Source organism: Parasteatoda tepidariorum, chromosome 4 (assembly GCF_982258835.1).
Source record: "Parasteatoda tepidariorum strain Cologne lab strain chromosome 4, Ptep-v5.0, whole genome shotgun sequence".
NCBI classification, from domain to species: Eukaryota; Metazoa; Arthropoda; class Arachnida; order Araneae; family Theridiidae; genus Parasteatoda; species Parasteatoda tepidariorum.
Genome location: NC_141758.1, coordinates 95,859,638 through 95,877,199, shown reverse-complemented (window position 1 = coordinate 95,877,199; position 17,562 = coordinate 95,859,638).

Genomic DNA, 17,562 nt, shown 5'->3' with positions numbered 1-17,562 from the left:
AAAAAATTAATGTATACTAAATTTTATATTAAATAACTATTTCATAATTTAAGGTTTCCAGAAACTTTTGGAATTTTTACGGAAAAGAAAGATATGAAATAGCGATTAACACAAACTAATATTACATGGACATAGGAAAGCTAAAAAAAACTTCTTCTTTATCGACACTATGGCCTTGGGGAGGCCAGGTCTGTCTCAATTGGTTGTTTAGTCTAATAAGATTCTGTTTTTCAGTTTTTAAATCATCTTTTTCACACACACACACACACATATATATATATATATATATATATATATATATATATATATATATATATATATATATATATATATATATATATATATATATATAAGTTCAAAATGAAGAATAAAACAAAGAAAAATTATAGACATATGAAAAAAAGGGAGTGGGAAATAATAAGTAAAAAAAAAAAAAACAACAAACATTTTATTTAAAAAAAAATTTAAAAAAAAAATAAAAAGTGAAATGTTAATTAAAAAACCGGAAAAAAAGCCGGAAAAAAAAGATATAATCTTTTCTTCAGCCCACACGATTATATCCGCAAAACAGAGTGCTTTCTGATATTGTATCAATAAAGCCAAAGCAAAATATATTAATACAATAGTGTGAGGATTGTTTTGCGGATATAATCGTGTGGGCTGAGGAAAAGATTATATCTTTTTTTTCCGGCTTTTTAATTAACATTTCACTTTTTTTTTTTTTTTTTTTTTAAATAAAATGTTTGTTGTTTTTTTTTTTTTTCTTTTTACTTATTATTTCCCACCCCCTTTTTTTCATATGTCTATAATTTTTCTTTGTTTTATTCTTCATTTTGAACTTATCTAATGAGTGCTGTTTACTTGCAGCTTAAGCGCAATAAATGATACTTATTGTTTTTCTTAACTTTCTTAGTGTTTTCTTGTATTTATTTATTTATACATATATATATATATATATATATATATATATATATATATATATATATATATATATATATATATATATATATATATATATATATATATATATATATATATATATATATATATTTTAACTTCAGATCAGCAAGACAAACATATGGGAATAATGCTATAGGCTATGTGCAAGTTAAGCGAGAAAGTGATATCTGCATTGTTAAAGGGAAAATGACTCCTGAGCATAAAATAAAAACCAAAGCATATGCAATAACTTTGACATGTGATGAATCTTCTGGGGTCATAAACTCATTAGTGTGCGATAACTGTGCGGCCAGCGCAGGAGGATGCAAGCACATGATAGCATTTTTTTTCTGGGTTCACCGAAAATGTTCGCTACCATCTCCAACAGAAATAGAATGCTATTGGAAAAAATCTAAACTTTCATCAGTTGGTTCATCCCAAAAATTTATTCATGCTTCTAGTTTAGGTAAAAAAGATATCAAAGATCTTCCCCCAAAGTGTCCTTCTATTTTAGAAGCAATACACTTCGATTTTAAAATATATTTTCAAAAAAACAAACGACGTTCAACTAGGCACGTAAACAAGCGTTAAATCACCAAGGAGAAAAAGTGTAAACAAACGCGAGTCAGGCTCGAATGGCGTCACTTTCTTAAAAGTCACGTGACTTCCTTTTTAAACTGAAAACGAAAGTACACGATTTTTAATTGCTCTTAATTAAAAAAGTAGCATTTTTTGGGAGGTAAAAAGATGTTTTTCAGGACTTTTCCATCATTCTGAATTCATTAAGAACATAAAAAAAAATTGACTGCAATTGTCCATTATAGCCAAATATGGGATAGCGTGTTAAACCTTACTCTTAATTTATGTTGCAGTATTAATTTCGTAAATTTGTCTTCGGCTCACAACCTGTTAGAATTTATAAATTACAAAAAATTCGCGTAAATATATCGCGTAAATTTAATTAAAAAAAACATAATAATAAAACTTCCTAGAATATTAAGCCTGTTCACACATAAGCCTAACGTAAGCGGAGGGATACACAGGAAGTTTTCTAAATGTCTTCTTTTTTCAGGAAGTTTGTTATTGCTTCCATTCAGTTAACCATCCATAAGAAACATCTGTAATATGAAAATAAAACATATTTTTAAAAAATAAAATGATAAATATTCCGTGACCATATATATCTGGTGCTTTTAAATTAAAAAGGAAAATTAATATAGCAGTATAATAGGGTTTTGTGGTGTTACTTGTATCAAATTTCACATAGTATATTTAAGACATTTTCTAGCAAAGGCGGAGCTCAAATTCGCACTCAAAAACTGTGTGCTTAAGTTTTTATGTTAGGGAAAGTAGCAAAGGAATTTTCCTCTATTTTATTATATTTGAGGGGAAAAGGGAAGTCCCAAGGATTACTATTGGTTTATGAAAGAGATCGAGCGTTTCCCACACAGAGCAAAGGGAAATATGTCCGTGCTATCGTCAGGCTAGCCGTGGGAAGTCTTTGTGTTTTTTCTTCTTCATGTAACGCAAATCTGGGTTAGTTCCATCAAAAAGCCCTCCACGAAGGCTAATTTTATCCAATACTTAATCAGTTTTCTCGATTGTGTTCAAAATTACAAGGCTCGATTGTGTTCAAAATTAGTGCTATCGTCAGGCTAGCCGTGGGAAGTCTTTGTGTTTTTTCTTCTTCATGTAACGCAAATCCGAGTTAGTTCCATCAAAAAGCCCTCCACGAAGGCTAATTTTATCCAATACTTAATCCGTTTTCTCGATTGTGTTCAAAATTAGTGCTATCGTCAGGCTAGCCGTGGGAAGTCTTTGTGCTTTTTCTTCTTCATGTAACGCACATCCGGGTTAGTTCCATCAAACAGCCCTCCACGAAGGCTAATTTTATCCAATACTTAATCCGTTTTCTCGATTGTGTTCAAAATTACAAGGCTCGATTGTGTTCAAAACTAGTGCTATCGTCAGGCTAGCCATGGGAAGTTTTTGTGTTTTTTCTTCTTCATGTAACGCAAATCCGGGTTAGTTCCATTAAAAAGCCCTCCACGAAGGCTAATTTTATCCAATACTTAATCCGTTTTCTCGATTGTGTTCAAAATTACAAGGCTCGATTGTGTTCAAAATTAGTGCTATCGTCAGGCTAGCCGTGGGAAGTTTTTGTGTTTTTTCTTCTTCATGTAACGCAAATCCGGATTAGTTCCATTAAACAGCCCTCCACGAAGGCTAATTTTATCCAATACTTAATCCGTTTTCTCGATTGTGTTCAAAATTACAAGGCTCGATTGTGTTCAAAATTAGTGCTATCGTCAGGCTAGCCGTGGGAAGTTTTTGTGTTTTTTCTTCTTCATGTAACGCAAATCCGGGTTAGTTCCATTAAAAAGCCCTCCACGAAGGCTAATTTTATCCAATACTTAATCCGTTTTCTCGATTGTGTTCAAAATTACAAGGCTCGATTGTGTTCAAAATTAATGCTATCGTCAGGCTAGCCGTGGGAAGTCTTTGTGTTTTTTCTTCTTCATGTAACGCAAATCCGGGTTAGTTCCATCAAAAAGCCCTCCACGAAGGCTAATTTTATCCAATACTTAATCCGTTTTCTCGATTGTGTTCAAAATTACAAGGCTCGATTGTGTTCAAAATTAGTGCTATCGTCAGGCTAGCCGTGGGAAGTTTTTGTGTTTTTTCTTCTTCATGTAACGCAAATCCGGGTTAGTTCCAGCAAAAAATCCTCCACGAAGGCAAATTTTATCCAATACTTAATCCAAAAGTTCTTTTGTTTTCTCGATTGTGTTCAAAATTACAAGGCTACGGAGTTAAAGATTGGTAGTCGTAAACTCAAAACTGGGTCGACTGCTCAACGTAACTTATAAAATAAAATAAAAATCTATAATCGAAGTTGATGTTTTTAACTAATTTTTACACGATACCTTGAACATGAAATAAATATGTTATATTTGAGAAAAATATTTTATGCGGTGATGACTTAACTTTGTTATTAGATAAAAAAGATCTTTTGAAAGAAGTTTAAAATATTTAATCGATAATCATTCTGAAACGGTTTTAAACACAGAGGTTTACTAACCACAATTTAGATTCAAAAATTCACCAAATTTTAGTATGTAGGCAGAAATAAATATAAAAAAAAGAATGTTTTGTTTATTTACAAATTACTTTGTGTGAATTATTGTTAGAAAGAGAATTTGTCATTGCATTGGTATTATTTAAATCTTTTGCTAAGATAACTCAGTTTCACTTACATAATACCTGAATAACCTTCGAAACAAAATTGTAATCATTATGTTTTGGTCGAATATAATTAAGGAAGTTTATGCATATAAAGGAATATAAGATCATTTAAATTTGTCGTTTTATGATCTGATAAAACGTTGAATGATTTCGAAGAGATTAACTATAGATACACAAGGGGAAAACGTAATACAATTTAAGGAATTTGCAATTTCATAAATTGAATCTTTACCAGCGTATATTATGATAATTTACCATCGGATGGTTCTATCAACAATATAAAAATATAATAAATACCTTCGAAGTGTTGGAGTGACGTGCGATGCAATCAAAAACTATTCTCGTAACGCGTACGAGTATCTTTACAACAATTAAGAGAATTTTTTTTTTCCAGTTGACCGTCCACTAGTTTAAATAGCTTTCAACGATATTATCTTGTGTTTTTTGGTATTAAATTGCATAGGTAAACAAACATATTTCGCAGAATATTTTATAATTAGAATAATTTATTACTTTTTTCAGAATAATGGAATAACTTATTATTTTTTTCAGAATAACAGAATAAATTTTTTTTTCAGAACAATAGAATAATTTATTGTTTTTTTTTTTCATAAATAAATATTTAATTATTAATAATATGAGACGTCTTTTTACAAAAACGTAGTGCTTGGCTCAGTAATTGTGCTTGATAATAATTTTAAAGGTACTTTATTAACGTCGTACTAGGGCTACACAATGGGCTATTGGCGGTGGTCTTGGAAACATCCCTGAGAATGATCTGAAGACATGCCATCACAATTTTGATCCTTTGCAAAGGGCATGGCTCCCTTGCTTTAGTAGCCCGACGACCTTCCGCGTGAAGTAGAGCACTTAACGGTAGGACAGTTTAACGAGATCAAATTCCCCCCACTCTCGGTCCCTATGCAGGCTGATCAAAGTGTTAACCCACCCGCTTACTGACCGCAGTTACTGATGGTTGACTTCGGTGTTGTTGTTGCAGTCGGTGTTGTTGTGTTGTTGTTGCCACTGGGTTGTTGTTGCAGTTCATTTCCGTCACACTAGAGCTGCACAATGGGTCATTGGCGACTGTCTGGGAAATATCCCTGAGGATAATTCGAAGACATGCCTTCACAATTTTGATTATCTACAGAGGGGATGGCACCTCCGCTTCGGTAGCCCGACATTCCGCACGCGAAGTCGATCACTTTACGGTAGAACAATCTAACAAGGACCAATACCGCACACCCTCGGTCCCTAAGCAGACTAAACCAAGTGGTCACCCACTCGTACACTGACCGCAGCCAGTGATGCTTAACTTCGGTGATCTACTGGGAACCGTGCTTTAACGATCAGTTCACTGCGGGACGGTGTTCTACTGGGAACCGTGTCTTCACGATCTGCGCGACATATAGTAATAATTTTGAATGTTTGATAGAATACTGTTTAATGTTATATAATATTATCTCTGATTATAGAAGATCCATTTGTCATGGCGTTGGTTCAAGAGTCCAGCATTATATTGCATCTATCTGATGTTAAATAATATCGTTTTGCTACATGGGGCAAAAATGTTAGGAATCTTTGACTATTAGAATGAATTGAAAGACAATTTCACCCCTCCAAAAAGAAGTAGCATAGTTTTTAATTTACTGAGTCGCAGGGTGAATCACGTGGTGGCAATTAACCAATGGGCATTTGAAGTGACAAGACCAATACTTTGAAGTAACCATTTCTTTTCAAAGAATTCCAATGAACAGTCCTTATTTTTTAAGAATGCTAAATATGATATCCGAAAGTGGATAGGATACAATTGGTGCTACCTAATAAAACAACATGAATAAAGTATAAATAAAGGTGAGTAAATGGATGCATTATATTTCCGGTTCCATTCACCATCTATCCTAAACAAACAAACTCTACAAGAAGTCTTGCTGTCTAAAGCGCTGGATACGTAGCGAGACGCAGCCATCTTGGTGACTGTAACTCTTGGTGTGGAAATACGGATGAGTTTCTATTTTTAAAAGCCACTTTTTATTGATTAATATTTTCATGTTCTTACAGATAACATAATTATTTACTAGTTATTCTTTTCTTATTTTTATTCTATTCAGTGGAAATAACACCTTATCTATAACTTAAAAATTTCTCAATCCGTCTTTCATAATTTTCAACTTTTTTTTTTCTTCTTATCTCTTAGAAATTTTTTGCACTCGGTATTTTTTATTAGGTTTGAAGGGTGGTATGATTTGGGGATTTAAATCATTTTGGACATTATTATCAGTGTTCAAAGAAAAAGTTTTCTTTTTCCTCAATATAGTTCAACTCCTTTTCTTCGCAATCAATATCACTTGTTAATTGGTCTTTTGTAATAAAAATTACTAAAACTTTAAGTACAATTAGCTGATTTTAAAATAAAGTCTTAATTAAAATTTTAGATGCAAATAACGAAATCGCAAAATATTTTAAAATTGCTGTTTAATTTTTAAAATATTAAATTAAACAAAAAATGAGTCTGTCAATTAAAATATAAAGCGGTACTTTTCCCATTCATTGACGCAAGTAAATTTAGCTAAAATATATAGATATATATCCACATATATATAGCTATATATCTGCCGATTCTATGCAACCATACTTTCCGTCGTTCTTTATGATGACCTCCACCGGGTCATCGATGTAATTTAAAACCCGATATTCTGACTTATTAGAATATTCAAATGTGCAGCAACATGTCATTTTTAATTTAAAAGTATGATGCAAATGAAGTGAAAAGAAATGCGAAAATAAAAATAACAAGTGCAATGATACTTCACCGTTCAAACCAGTCAACTAAAACAGCGGTTCTTAACCTATGGGTCGCGACCCAAAATTGGGTCGCGAAGCATATTTCTTGGGTCGCGCTGAGTCGAACCAAAAAAGTTAGTAATACACCAAATAATAAGTAATACCAACACCTCATAGAAGAAGTCATTGTGGCTTACTCAGCCTAATTTTGACTTTTTTTTGGGTCGCGACATGAACATATTTCTCAAATTTGGGTCGCGGCTTAAAAAGATTAAGAACCACTGAACTAAAAGACGGCCTAACCCTGTGACCGGCGACAGCCAATCGAAAACGGCACAAAGGTCGCAAGGAAAGGAGTGACGCCACTTATTAGTAATCTGGGGCTTTATATTGCTGAACTCCTCTGACGTCATAGCAGAAAATGACTATTTCTTTTTCTTTAACTTTCCGGGTGTGCTTTTATATTCTCATGATATTTTAATGCATTACTCCCAGTGGCGTAAACGACACCCCCTCATCCCTTGTAGTGCGAGGAGGCACAAGAGGTTTAAGTGCACATGATTACATAGAGGTGCACAACCTGCAGCTCACCAGCTCTTGATGTGTGGTCCGCGGTAGCACCTGAACGTTAAAAAAAATATTTTATTTATTTGATAATAAAAATGATTGGAGATTTTGAATTGCGGATTTCAGTTTCCGCCGCGCCAAATCTTTATCAATGTAGTTTCTCGATCGCTTCTTCTAGTGGTTGTTAGAAACGGAATTCAAAAGTTTTAAAAATTCCGATATTTTTAATACAACAAAATTATGATGTGTAAATTTCGAATTTTAGAAATTACCTATTGAATCTCTTTATTTGAGTCCATCTCATATTTAATTCAAGTGATGTTCTCGCAGTTAATTCAAGGAAATAGGTAGGTACTTTATTAACGTCACATTAGAGCTGCACAATGGGCTATTGGCGACGTCTAGGAACGATCCTTGAGGATGATCCGAAGACACGCCATCGCAAATTTTGCTCTCTGCAGAGGGGATGGCTCCCTTGCTTTTTAATAATGACATGTTTTGCGCGAGTTTATAGGCGATACTTTTATATTTAAACATACATGTAATGGGTTTTTGTTTAAGAAATTTTTTAATATACTTCGTATTTGTATGTATTTTTAACGTATTGCATTACAATGATAACCAATTGATACACGACAAGTGCAAAAACGATAAAGCTGTATATATAGTATCAATTAAGACAAATGATATGAAGACATAAAGACAAATGATATTTCTGTTACAGGTTCTTGTCATTTAAAGAACATTAAGACTATTATCTTTGAAGGCTGATTAAACACAATGTGGAAACCCTTCACGATTATCAGTCTTGATACAATTTTTCATCGACAATTCATCGGGGTCAATGTATCACAGTGAGATTAAGTATATATGGTAGCCGTTTGCGGACTGGGAAATTGCCTTTTAATGTATCAAAATTTATCCCGAAAAGCAAAATTAGGTTTATTTTCACTCAACAAAAACCTTTTAATGTAAACCTATAAAGGTTTGTAATACGTGTAAACCTTCTAACCTTAAAACGAGATCTGTGACAATGTGCTCTATTGTACGCGCATTAGTCCCGCAGTGGACTGATCGTTAAGACACGGTTACCAGTAGACCACCGAAGTCAAGCATCACTGGCTGCGGTCAGTGTGCGGGTGGATGACCACTTAGATCAGTCTGCGTAGGGACCAAGGGTGTGCGGTATGGGTCCTCGTTAAACTGTTCTACCGTAAAGTGCTTCGACTTCGCGCGCAGGTCGTCGGGCTACCGAAGCGGGGGTGCCATCCCCTCTGCAGAGGATCAAAATTGTGATGGCATGTCTTCGGATCATCCTTCGGGATGTTTCCCAGACCGTCGCCAATAGCCCATTGTGCAGCTCTAGTGCGACGTAAATTAATAACAACAACAATCTACGCACATTACCCTAATCCAAAACCTTGAAAAACAACCTTCTATATGAAAATCTCAAATCGAGGTAGACTTAGAGTTTTCAAGAGTGAAAAAATCCTTTAATAGAGCTAGTCTTTTTTTTTTTTTTTTTTTTTTTTGTTAATGGTGGGTCTATTTCCCATTGGCCTCAGAAATGCCAGAATTGCTACTCTCTTATCGTTACCCAGTGAGCACCTATGATGGCTAAGCCACGGCGGTGGAGCAGCGTCGCCCACGTCATACAACCACAAATCCGTTTATAGGGTGGGTTACATTCACACAATCACACAGAAGAAAGGACATAGAACACAGAGAGAGAAAGAAACGTCCATGCCCTGAGCGGGATTCGAACCCGCAACCCTCATGGAGCTAGTCTCAAGGTGAGAAGAATCCTATATCTAGCTAAATGGCTTAAATCTTATATCCAGCTAAAACGTCATTTGGAAAAAACTTCAAAAAATAATTTTTAATCCTTTTAGGACGAAAGGTTTGAAACTTGCGATATTTTTGTTTCATTGAAAAAAGGTTTTTAATACAAACATTTTCGGAACAATTAAAAGATCAATTTCATAAAACTGAAGGATACTCTTAATCATAGGTATAATGGTTAAAGTAGAGTTGGCGGATCATATTACAGTTTTTCATAGCAGAAAGGTTTAAATCACGTCTGATAATTAGTTAAAATTATTAGAATTTTTCTTACACATGAAATAAAATGTTGGTTAGCTTAAATTTATACCATGCAGCTTCAATATATTAAAAAAGTGAATCTATTAAGATCTGAAAATTCATATTACCCAAACAAAATTTAGTAGAAGGTGAATAATTTGTTCTAATACCAAATGAAACATTAAAATAAAAATTGTACAAAACGTTACTAGCATCAAATTTGAAAAGTTAGAAAAACCAAATATGATATGCCCAGTGGCTGAGAAGTAGTGCTTCGCTCTCTCGTGCCACAGTTCCAGGGTTCGATTCTGGGGCCCGGTAAGGTTGACTCAACCTTTCATCCCTTCGCTGGGTCGATAAAATGAGTACCATGCATGCTTGGGGACTAAACAGCTTTTGACTGACAACTCAACCGGAACATCTGCTCCGAAGCACAGAGAAGGTCAAGAAAACTGAGATAGGCACAGCAGGCCTTGGGCTGCAGCGCCACTGAGTTCAGTTTAGCTTTAATATACACTGCTGATATAAATTAAGAGAATTTGCATATTTTATCGAATTTCATGAAAAGAACTGAACTGAATGTAAAACCACTGCTGCTAGACAAAAATGCAAATATTGTACATCAAATACGTAGGCGTACAGGTGTGTGTAGACGGAGCTAGTAGAGTTGTTGTTGTAGTTCATTTACGTCGCACTAGAGCTGCACAATGGGTTATTGGCGACGATCTGGGAAACATCCCTGAGGATGATCCGAAGACATGCCATCACAATTTTGATCCTCTGCAGTGGGGGAGAACCCCCGCTTCGCAGCCAGTGATGCTTGACTGACCGCAGCCAGTGATGCTTGACTTCGGTGATCTGCTGGGAACCGTGTCTTAAAGATCAGTCCACTGCGGGATGGAGCTAGTAGAGAAACAGGCTTTATAAGTGTGCGCAAGCTTAGGCGCATTTCGTTCGCTAGCACACCTCGGTGAATTTCTTGGTGTTATTTTGAAGCGATATGTTTAATTAAAATTGTAACAGTAAAAATGAGTAACCACCAACGTTTAGATGATGAAATTAAATGGCGAATTGTGGGGAGGCCAACCTCAGGCCCAGATTTGTAGAGAGTTCAATTTAACTCCCAGCGTCGTGTGTAACCTATAGAAACAGTTTTAGGATACCGGATCCATCGATAGGTCATCCAAGAGCCACGGCGGTTGGAGTAGATCGCCATTTGTCCATTATAGCGAGGTGTTGCAGCGTCATCGAAAAATGCGAGAGCCCCCTAGCAAATACGAATAAGACTCAATAGCTTTTAAGAACAGTTTGAATGTGAACGGTCACTTGATACAAGCGCTTGGCGCTTTTTCTCTTTTTTGTTACTCATCTACTTTTGTTGTTCATCTTTTATCGTTATGTTTATTAAATTACACTAAAATGTTAATTAGCTTTGTCTTCATTCGTACTTAGATATTTATTATTAAATATATTGTTTCTGCCAACCTGGAAATAGAATCTCAGGTTGACGTTTCAGCTTCGAATATTATTAAGAACAGCAAGGTAAGTGAAACCTTGTTACTTTATTTGATTGTTTGAAGAAGTAACGTCATCAGTAGAGCCCGGATTTTGATGACCTAAAAAATCTCAACTAATGCCCTTAAAAAGTGCAAAAAATGCCTTTAAAAAAAGGCAAAAAATGCCCTTAAAAATACAAAAATTGCGCAAAAAATGCCTTAAATAAAGTAAAAATATTGAGTTAAAATTTTTTTTTGCTCTTTAAAATTATTATGAGTCATTTAAAAAATATAAAGCAATGCAATACTTGTTCTACGTTCATTAAAGTTTGAAAAATTTGTTTTATATCCAAAAATAACAAAAAAGGAAAATATATTGACGCCAAAATATTTTTATTTTGTATAGAAACTTTAATAGATATAACAACTTCCATCTCATAATATTACTAAATATCAGAATTACATTGGATTATTAAATATTTTTTGATAATTTGAAATGTAAACGAGCGTCTCTTGTCTGAAAGTAAATTTTCATTCCTGCAGAAGCTTCTTTCAACGTCTACTGATGTTATAGGTGCGTACTTGAAAAAGACGGTCTCACTTGCTGACAATTCTTCTTCAATTTGAAAAGATTTTGCTTCACCTGTTAATATTCTATAGATTTTCTTCATTGTTTGGAAGCCAGTGTAATAATGAAAATTGATAAAAATTAACAAAAAACTTTAAAAAATGCATTAAAATGCAAAATACGCCCCAAAATTTGAAGAAAAATGCCCTATAAATCTAAAAAAATGCTCTAAAAGACAAAAAATGTCCAAAAATGCAAAAAAATGCAAATGTCATCAAAATCCGGGCCTTAGTCATCAGTATAGAACATGAGGCGTAACAGACGGGCTGCAGCTTTCAGGCTCTCTCGTGACTTGTATGCAGTCACAGAAACCCGTGTATGTGCAACACCTCCTAGAAGAAGGAAGGCCTCAGCACGGATCAATTTAGTAGTCCGATGTGACGAAGTTAACTGCGCAGTAGATGAAAAATAAGAAAAATGTCATTACGTTGGGGGTACTAAGCTGCGCAGTGGTTGAAAATACGAAATATGTCATTACGTTTGGACTACTAAGTGATATTTATGGTAACCCGTGCTGAGGCCTGCTCTTTTCTAGGAGGTGTTGGTATGTGTGGTGACTGTTTCCGAACGACTTCATGCAGGGTTGATTGTGCTCCGGAAAAAATCTGGATTTCCGGAATTTTCGCTAACAGTGATCCGGAAGTTTCCGGAGATCGAAGGTCCAGGCGTTTCAAAAAATCATTGATCACAGAAGTTTCGGGAAATCAAATTTTCAAAGGTGGAACTTAAAAACGCAGTTTATTTTATTTGTTTGTAAGGGAGAGCCAGAGAGATACTTTATAAGCTTATATTCATGATTAGTATTCATATTTTATCGGTAAATAGTTGTTATGATCATAAACTCAAGAAAGAAAGACATATTTGTAAATTTTAATTACTTCTCCAGTTCATAATAGGTATGTGTAAATGGTATCGGTATGTGTAAAATTTTAAATATATTAAGTAAACTAAGAAATATTGAGAAAAAGGAGAGAAAAAGCTTGTTTAAATTTTTTTTCTAATTTTTCAATTTGAACTATCTTTTTTTTTTAACTCAAGAAATTTTCCGGAATTTTTACTTGGGCTCACAATCATCCCTGTTCATGAGAGAGGGTTGTTTGCAAGAAGACCTTCTGTTTGCATCCCGCTCACTTCTACGAACAGGAGAGTCCGTTCAGCATGTTGCAGAGAACATAGAGATTGGAGTATGGATCACTGGGAAACCGTTTTCTTCACTAATGACTCCCAGTTCAGCCTAAAAACCGAGCCTCGCCATACGTTCATTTGGAGAGAACCAGGGAGCAGCTACCTGCCCTCCAATGTCCACGAAATCGACTATTATGGAGGAGATGATGGTTTGATGCAGGGCTCGAAAAAACACCCGTCCGCCCGTCCTCGGCGGTCAAAAATTCCCCGCGGACAACGAATTTCTCGAATCCGACGTCCGCGCGGACGGCCATTTTCCTGTTAATGTGGGTGATACATTTTCAATTTTTGTTATCTTACAAGAGTCTAGCGCCTCACTTCTAAAATGACTCTCTAATCTAGAAATACAGTAACATACTGCGCATGGTGGAATTGATGTTTTCTCTGTCTTCTGTGCTGCAGCGGTTGAAAGGGACTTTTCAGCAATGAACTTACAAAAAAAAAAACACATTACGTACTGGTCTTAAACAAGAAGCGTTAAACGCAGTTATGAACATCTACCTAAATGGAAAACCCCTTTCAGATTTTTGTGCAGACACCTCTGTAAATCATTAGCTTGATTGTGGAACTGGCAAACGTCATATTTGATTCAATTAAAAAACGCTGTACCCTCGGATAAATTGACATTCCAGATGTCATTTAAATTATTTCATAAAAAAAATTATTTCATAAAAGAAATAAATTATTTTATAAGAGAAATACTAGGTTCCTATTAGTAACCTAGTATTACTTTTATTACTGTATAATGCAATCCTAGTATTTGTAATCCTAGTAACTACTGATTCCTTGTGCAATTTATATAAATGTTTGTAATAAATAAGAGAAAATTATATTTTTATTTATTTAGAAGCGACGGTTTAGTTTCAAAGGAGGACGGGTACATTGTTGGACAAGCCGTCCTCGGGGACGGGTAAAATTTTTGAGTTTTTTCGAGCCCTGGTTTGATGGTCTGGGCAGGCATCATGTTGGATGGCCGCTCACCTCTCCACGTCTTTGAAGGAGGCTCTATAACTGGTGTGAGGTATAGGTATGAGGTCTTGGGGCCCTATGTTCGCTTTTTCAGGGATGTAGTTGGCTCTGAGTTCATTTTAATGGACGATAACGCCGAATCCACATGGAGCTTCTTCTGGTCGACGAATTTCTAGAGAGTGAGGAGATTCGCTGGATGGATTTGGCCAGCCAGATCTTTGCTTTAATTGCAAGTTACTTTAATTGCAATTTTAAATTTTTCGTTCTTTAACAATAGGGCATTAGGTATGAATATGCTTATATTCAAACTAAATAATCGAACTTTGTCTTAGTTTCGTTACCACTGTTAGAGTTTTCTAAGAACTAAAGGAACACAAATACCGAGGCGGAGATTGCATACTCCTACAATATTCAAAGTGAGACTAACCGGATCAAAAACTGTTCAGAAACACTGGCATAAAATCTTTATAACGTTACAAGCCTGTTTGTGCTTGCTCTTCAAGAAAGTATTTTTTTTTTCTACGGATAGTGAATTTTGAAAATAATTACAATAATGAAAAATAAATAATGAACTAATTCCTTTATTTGCATGATTTATATTAGACGCATCTTATTTAACAGAAAATCAAACTTGGAATTTAAGCGTAAGAAATAGTAACTATTACTCTACAAAAAAAGAAAAGAAATATTCGACCACCTCTTGACTAGTTCGAATGCTCAAATTTCAACTGGTCTTCTGTACAAGATGACAACACAATTTTCAAACGCTTTCAGACCATTACAAGCAGAATTTATCGCCCGAATTTATCAATTTTTTGATTATTTTCCAGCCCAAACACGCCAGAAGACACGAAACTAAAATGCGAAAAATATGACGAAAAAAAAAGTATATATTAAAAAACCAAGTTTGTCCAGTAGACTATAAATGAGAAACTAAATTTATAAAAAATTTTCACACTTGGCGGAAATCGCAAGAACAAAAATTCACAATTTGTTGCCATCGCCATTTAAAATTCCAATTTTTTCGTTTTGGTGACAAAAATTAACATTTATTTTTCTTTTTTTAGTGCATTTATCAAACATGATGTTTAAAAGTGATGTTACATGATTTCCGATTGAACTTTTGAAAAGGACCAATCAGGCTCTTAAAAATACATATTCTCATTGTAAGTTTTATTGATTTAAATAAATTTGTATTCTCTGGCGAATCCGCAACAAAAAATTATGTCACGGTAAATAAAAAACTTGCAAAACTTATTTTTAATTAAACGTTGATGAGAATAAAATCAGTTGCATATGAACAAACTCTCCCCGAAGATATCTTATTTTATTTTATAACCGTCGCGATTTAGGGTTTACGACTACTAATGTTCAACTCTGTAACCTTGTCATTTTGAACCCAATCCAGAAGACAAGGGAGCTCCTGGATCAAGTATTGGGAGAAATTAACCATCGTGGAGGACTTTTTGGTGGAACTAACCCGCATTTGCGTTACATGGAGATGAAGACCACAAGAACCTCCTACGATTAGCCGGACGGCAAGGGAAACTCCAACTCATGATCCGTCTACCAATGGGGATATTTCACATTAGTACTGTGGTAGGTGACGACCTGCCATCGCTGGGATTCGAACCCGGTTCACCTCATTGGAGGGAGAACGCCCCATCCCCTAAGTCAGCGGCTCTCCCCGAAGATATGTTAAATTTAAAAGTCATTTTATTTGTTACATCGTAGTTATTTGAGTTTTTTTTAATGATGAAATCATAAATAATATAGCCAGGTCTCCTCCCCTCCTCTAAATTGGCACTCATGGAACAATTTTTTTTTTACGATCATTTCGATTGCATCGCATACCCAGGATTTGAGAAGCCATTTTGAGTTGTTTCTTTTTCTACGTTAACGATGTCTTTTTTTTGTGGCCAGCGAACTGAAATATATTAGTTGTCATTTTTTTTTCTTTTTTTTTGCGGACAATTTTCGTTTAAAAATCTATATGGGTTTAAAATACGTTTCTTTCGTTTAAAAAAACCTATTTTCTTCGTTTCTATGAAATTTAACATACCAACGGTGCAAAAAAATTTATTTCTCAGGTTTTGCATCCAAGAAAATATTTATTCAAAAAAATAATCGTGTATGTTGCTCTTTATTTCGTTTTCTCTTTTCCTTCTTTTTTTTTTTTTTGTATTTTGTGAATAAAATTTAGCATGTGCGTATCAGAAATTTCCCCGAAGAAGTTCTCCCATTTAACTTTTTAAAACCACTCTTTTTCGACGAAATTATTTACATTTGTTAATTTTAAAGAGCATAAAAGGGGGAATGAATATCATGTTTTATTTAAATTCCTGAAATTGAATATCGTATGAGCGGAAAAGAAGAAAAAAATTAATTTCAGATGCTCGAGAATTTTTTTTTTTTTTTGCTAAAATTCCTAATAATTCGAAAAAAATTTTAATTTATCATAGAATTAAATTTAAAAGAGAAAAAAAATCTTTTCACTAAGTTTCTGATTAAGAGAAGATTCAAAATGATACGTAACAAGCAATATTTATAGTGCTTGTTATTTTGCTTTTTAATATTAAAAAAAACTTCGATCAAAATCTGACTGTAATATTTAATGTTCCTTCAAACATAAGAGAGTCCTATATAAAATTTTAATAAAGTTGCGGCCCACCATTTGACTGGTGTTTTTAATTGCTGCCCCCGGCCACATGGAAGTTGGAAACCCCTGTTATATAAGTATAATTTTCAATTTATGGGCAGAGAATTTTTGCCACCAAAATGGCCTGTTAACGAAATGGCTTTGTCAATGAAATGACCCTATCAATGAAATAAATGATCTATCGACGAAGGAGATTCAATATCTCACTGATTCATTATATATTGTCTTTTTTTATTTCCTTGTTATTTTCTCCCTTCATTCGCTTGTTTTATCAAGATTCATTCACAATAGTTTATGCAATTGCTTGTACGATGCTAATCTACAATATATTGCGCATTAAAAATTAATCTTGGAAATAAATGAGTGAAATACAACTGAAACACCAAATGTAAAGAAAAATTCGTTCTTGCAACGTGATATGTAAACCAAAAGGAGTAGTAAATTTCCAAAAAAATAAAAAATGCAACGTGATGAAAATCAAAAGGAGTAGTAAATGTCCGAAAAAAGAAAAAGAAAATGCAACGTGATAAGTAAACCAAATGGAGTAGTAAATTTCCAAAAAAATAAAAAATACAAAATGTAACGTGATGAAAACCAAAAGGAGTAGTAAATTTCCAAAAAAAAAAAAATTCTTTTTTTTTTGGCAAGAGATGCATAATACTATTGAATTTTAATATTAATCAATTCTTATACTTATTATATGGAAAAGCTAGCTAAAAATACTTTTAAAATGCATGCTTACAATTTATGTTGAATAATTATTATTGTACTAAATTTGATGTTTTACCAAAATATTGTAGTTTACCTTGCATTTACCTGAAATCCATAATGTTAATATTGTAAAAAATATGCTGAAACGTTAAAAAGAAGAAGAAAAAAAGAATTAAACAAATAAAGAAAAATATAAGAATAAAATTTAAAGCTAACTAGATTTCAATGTATGTGTTATTAACTCACTGACTGTTCTGCACTTAAAAAAAAATTGAATTTAATCCTGCAGTTATGCA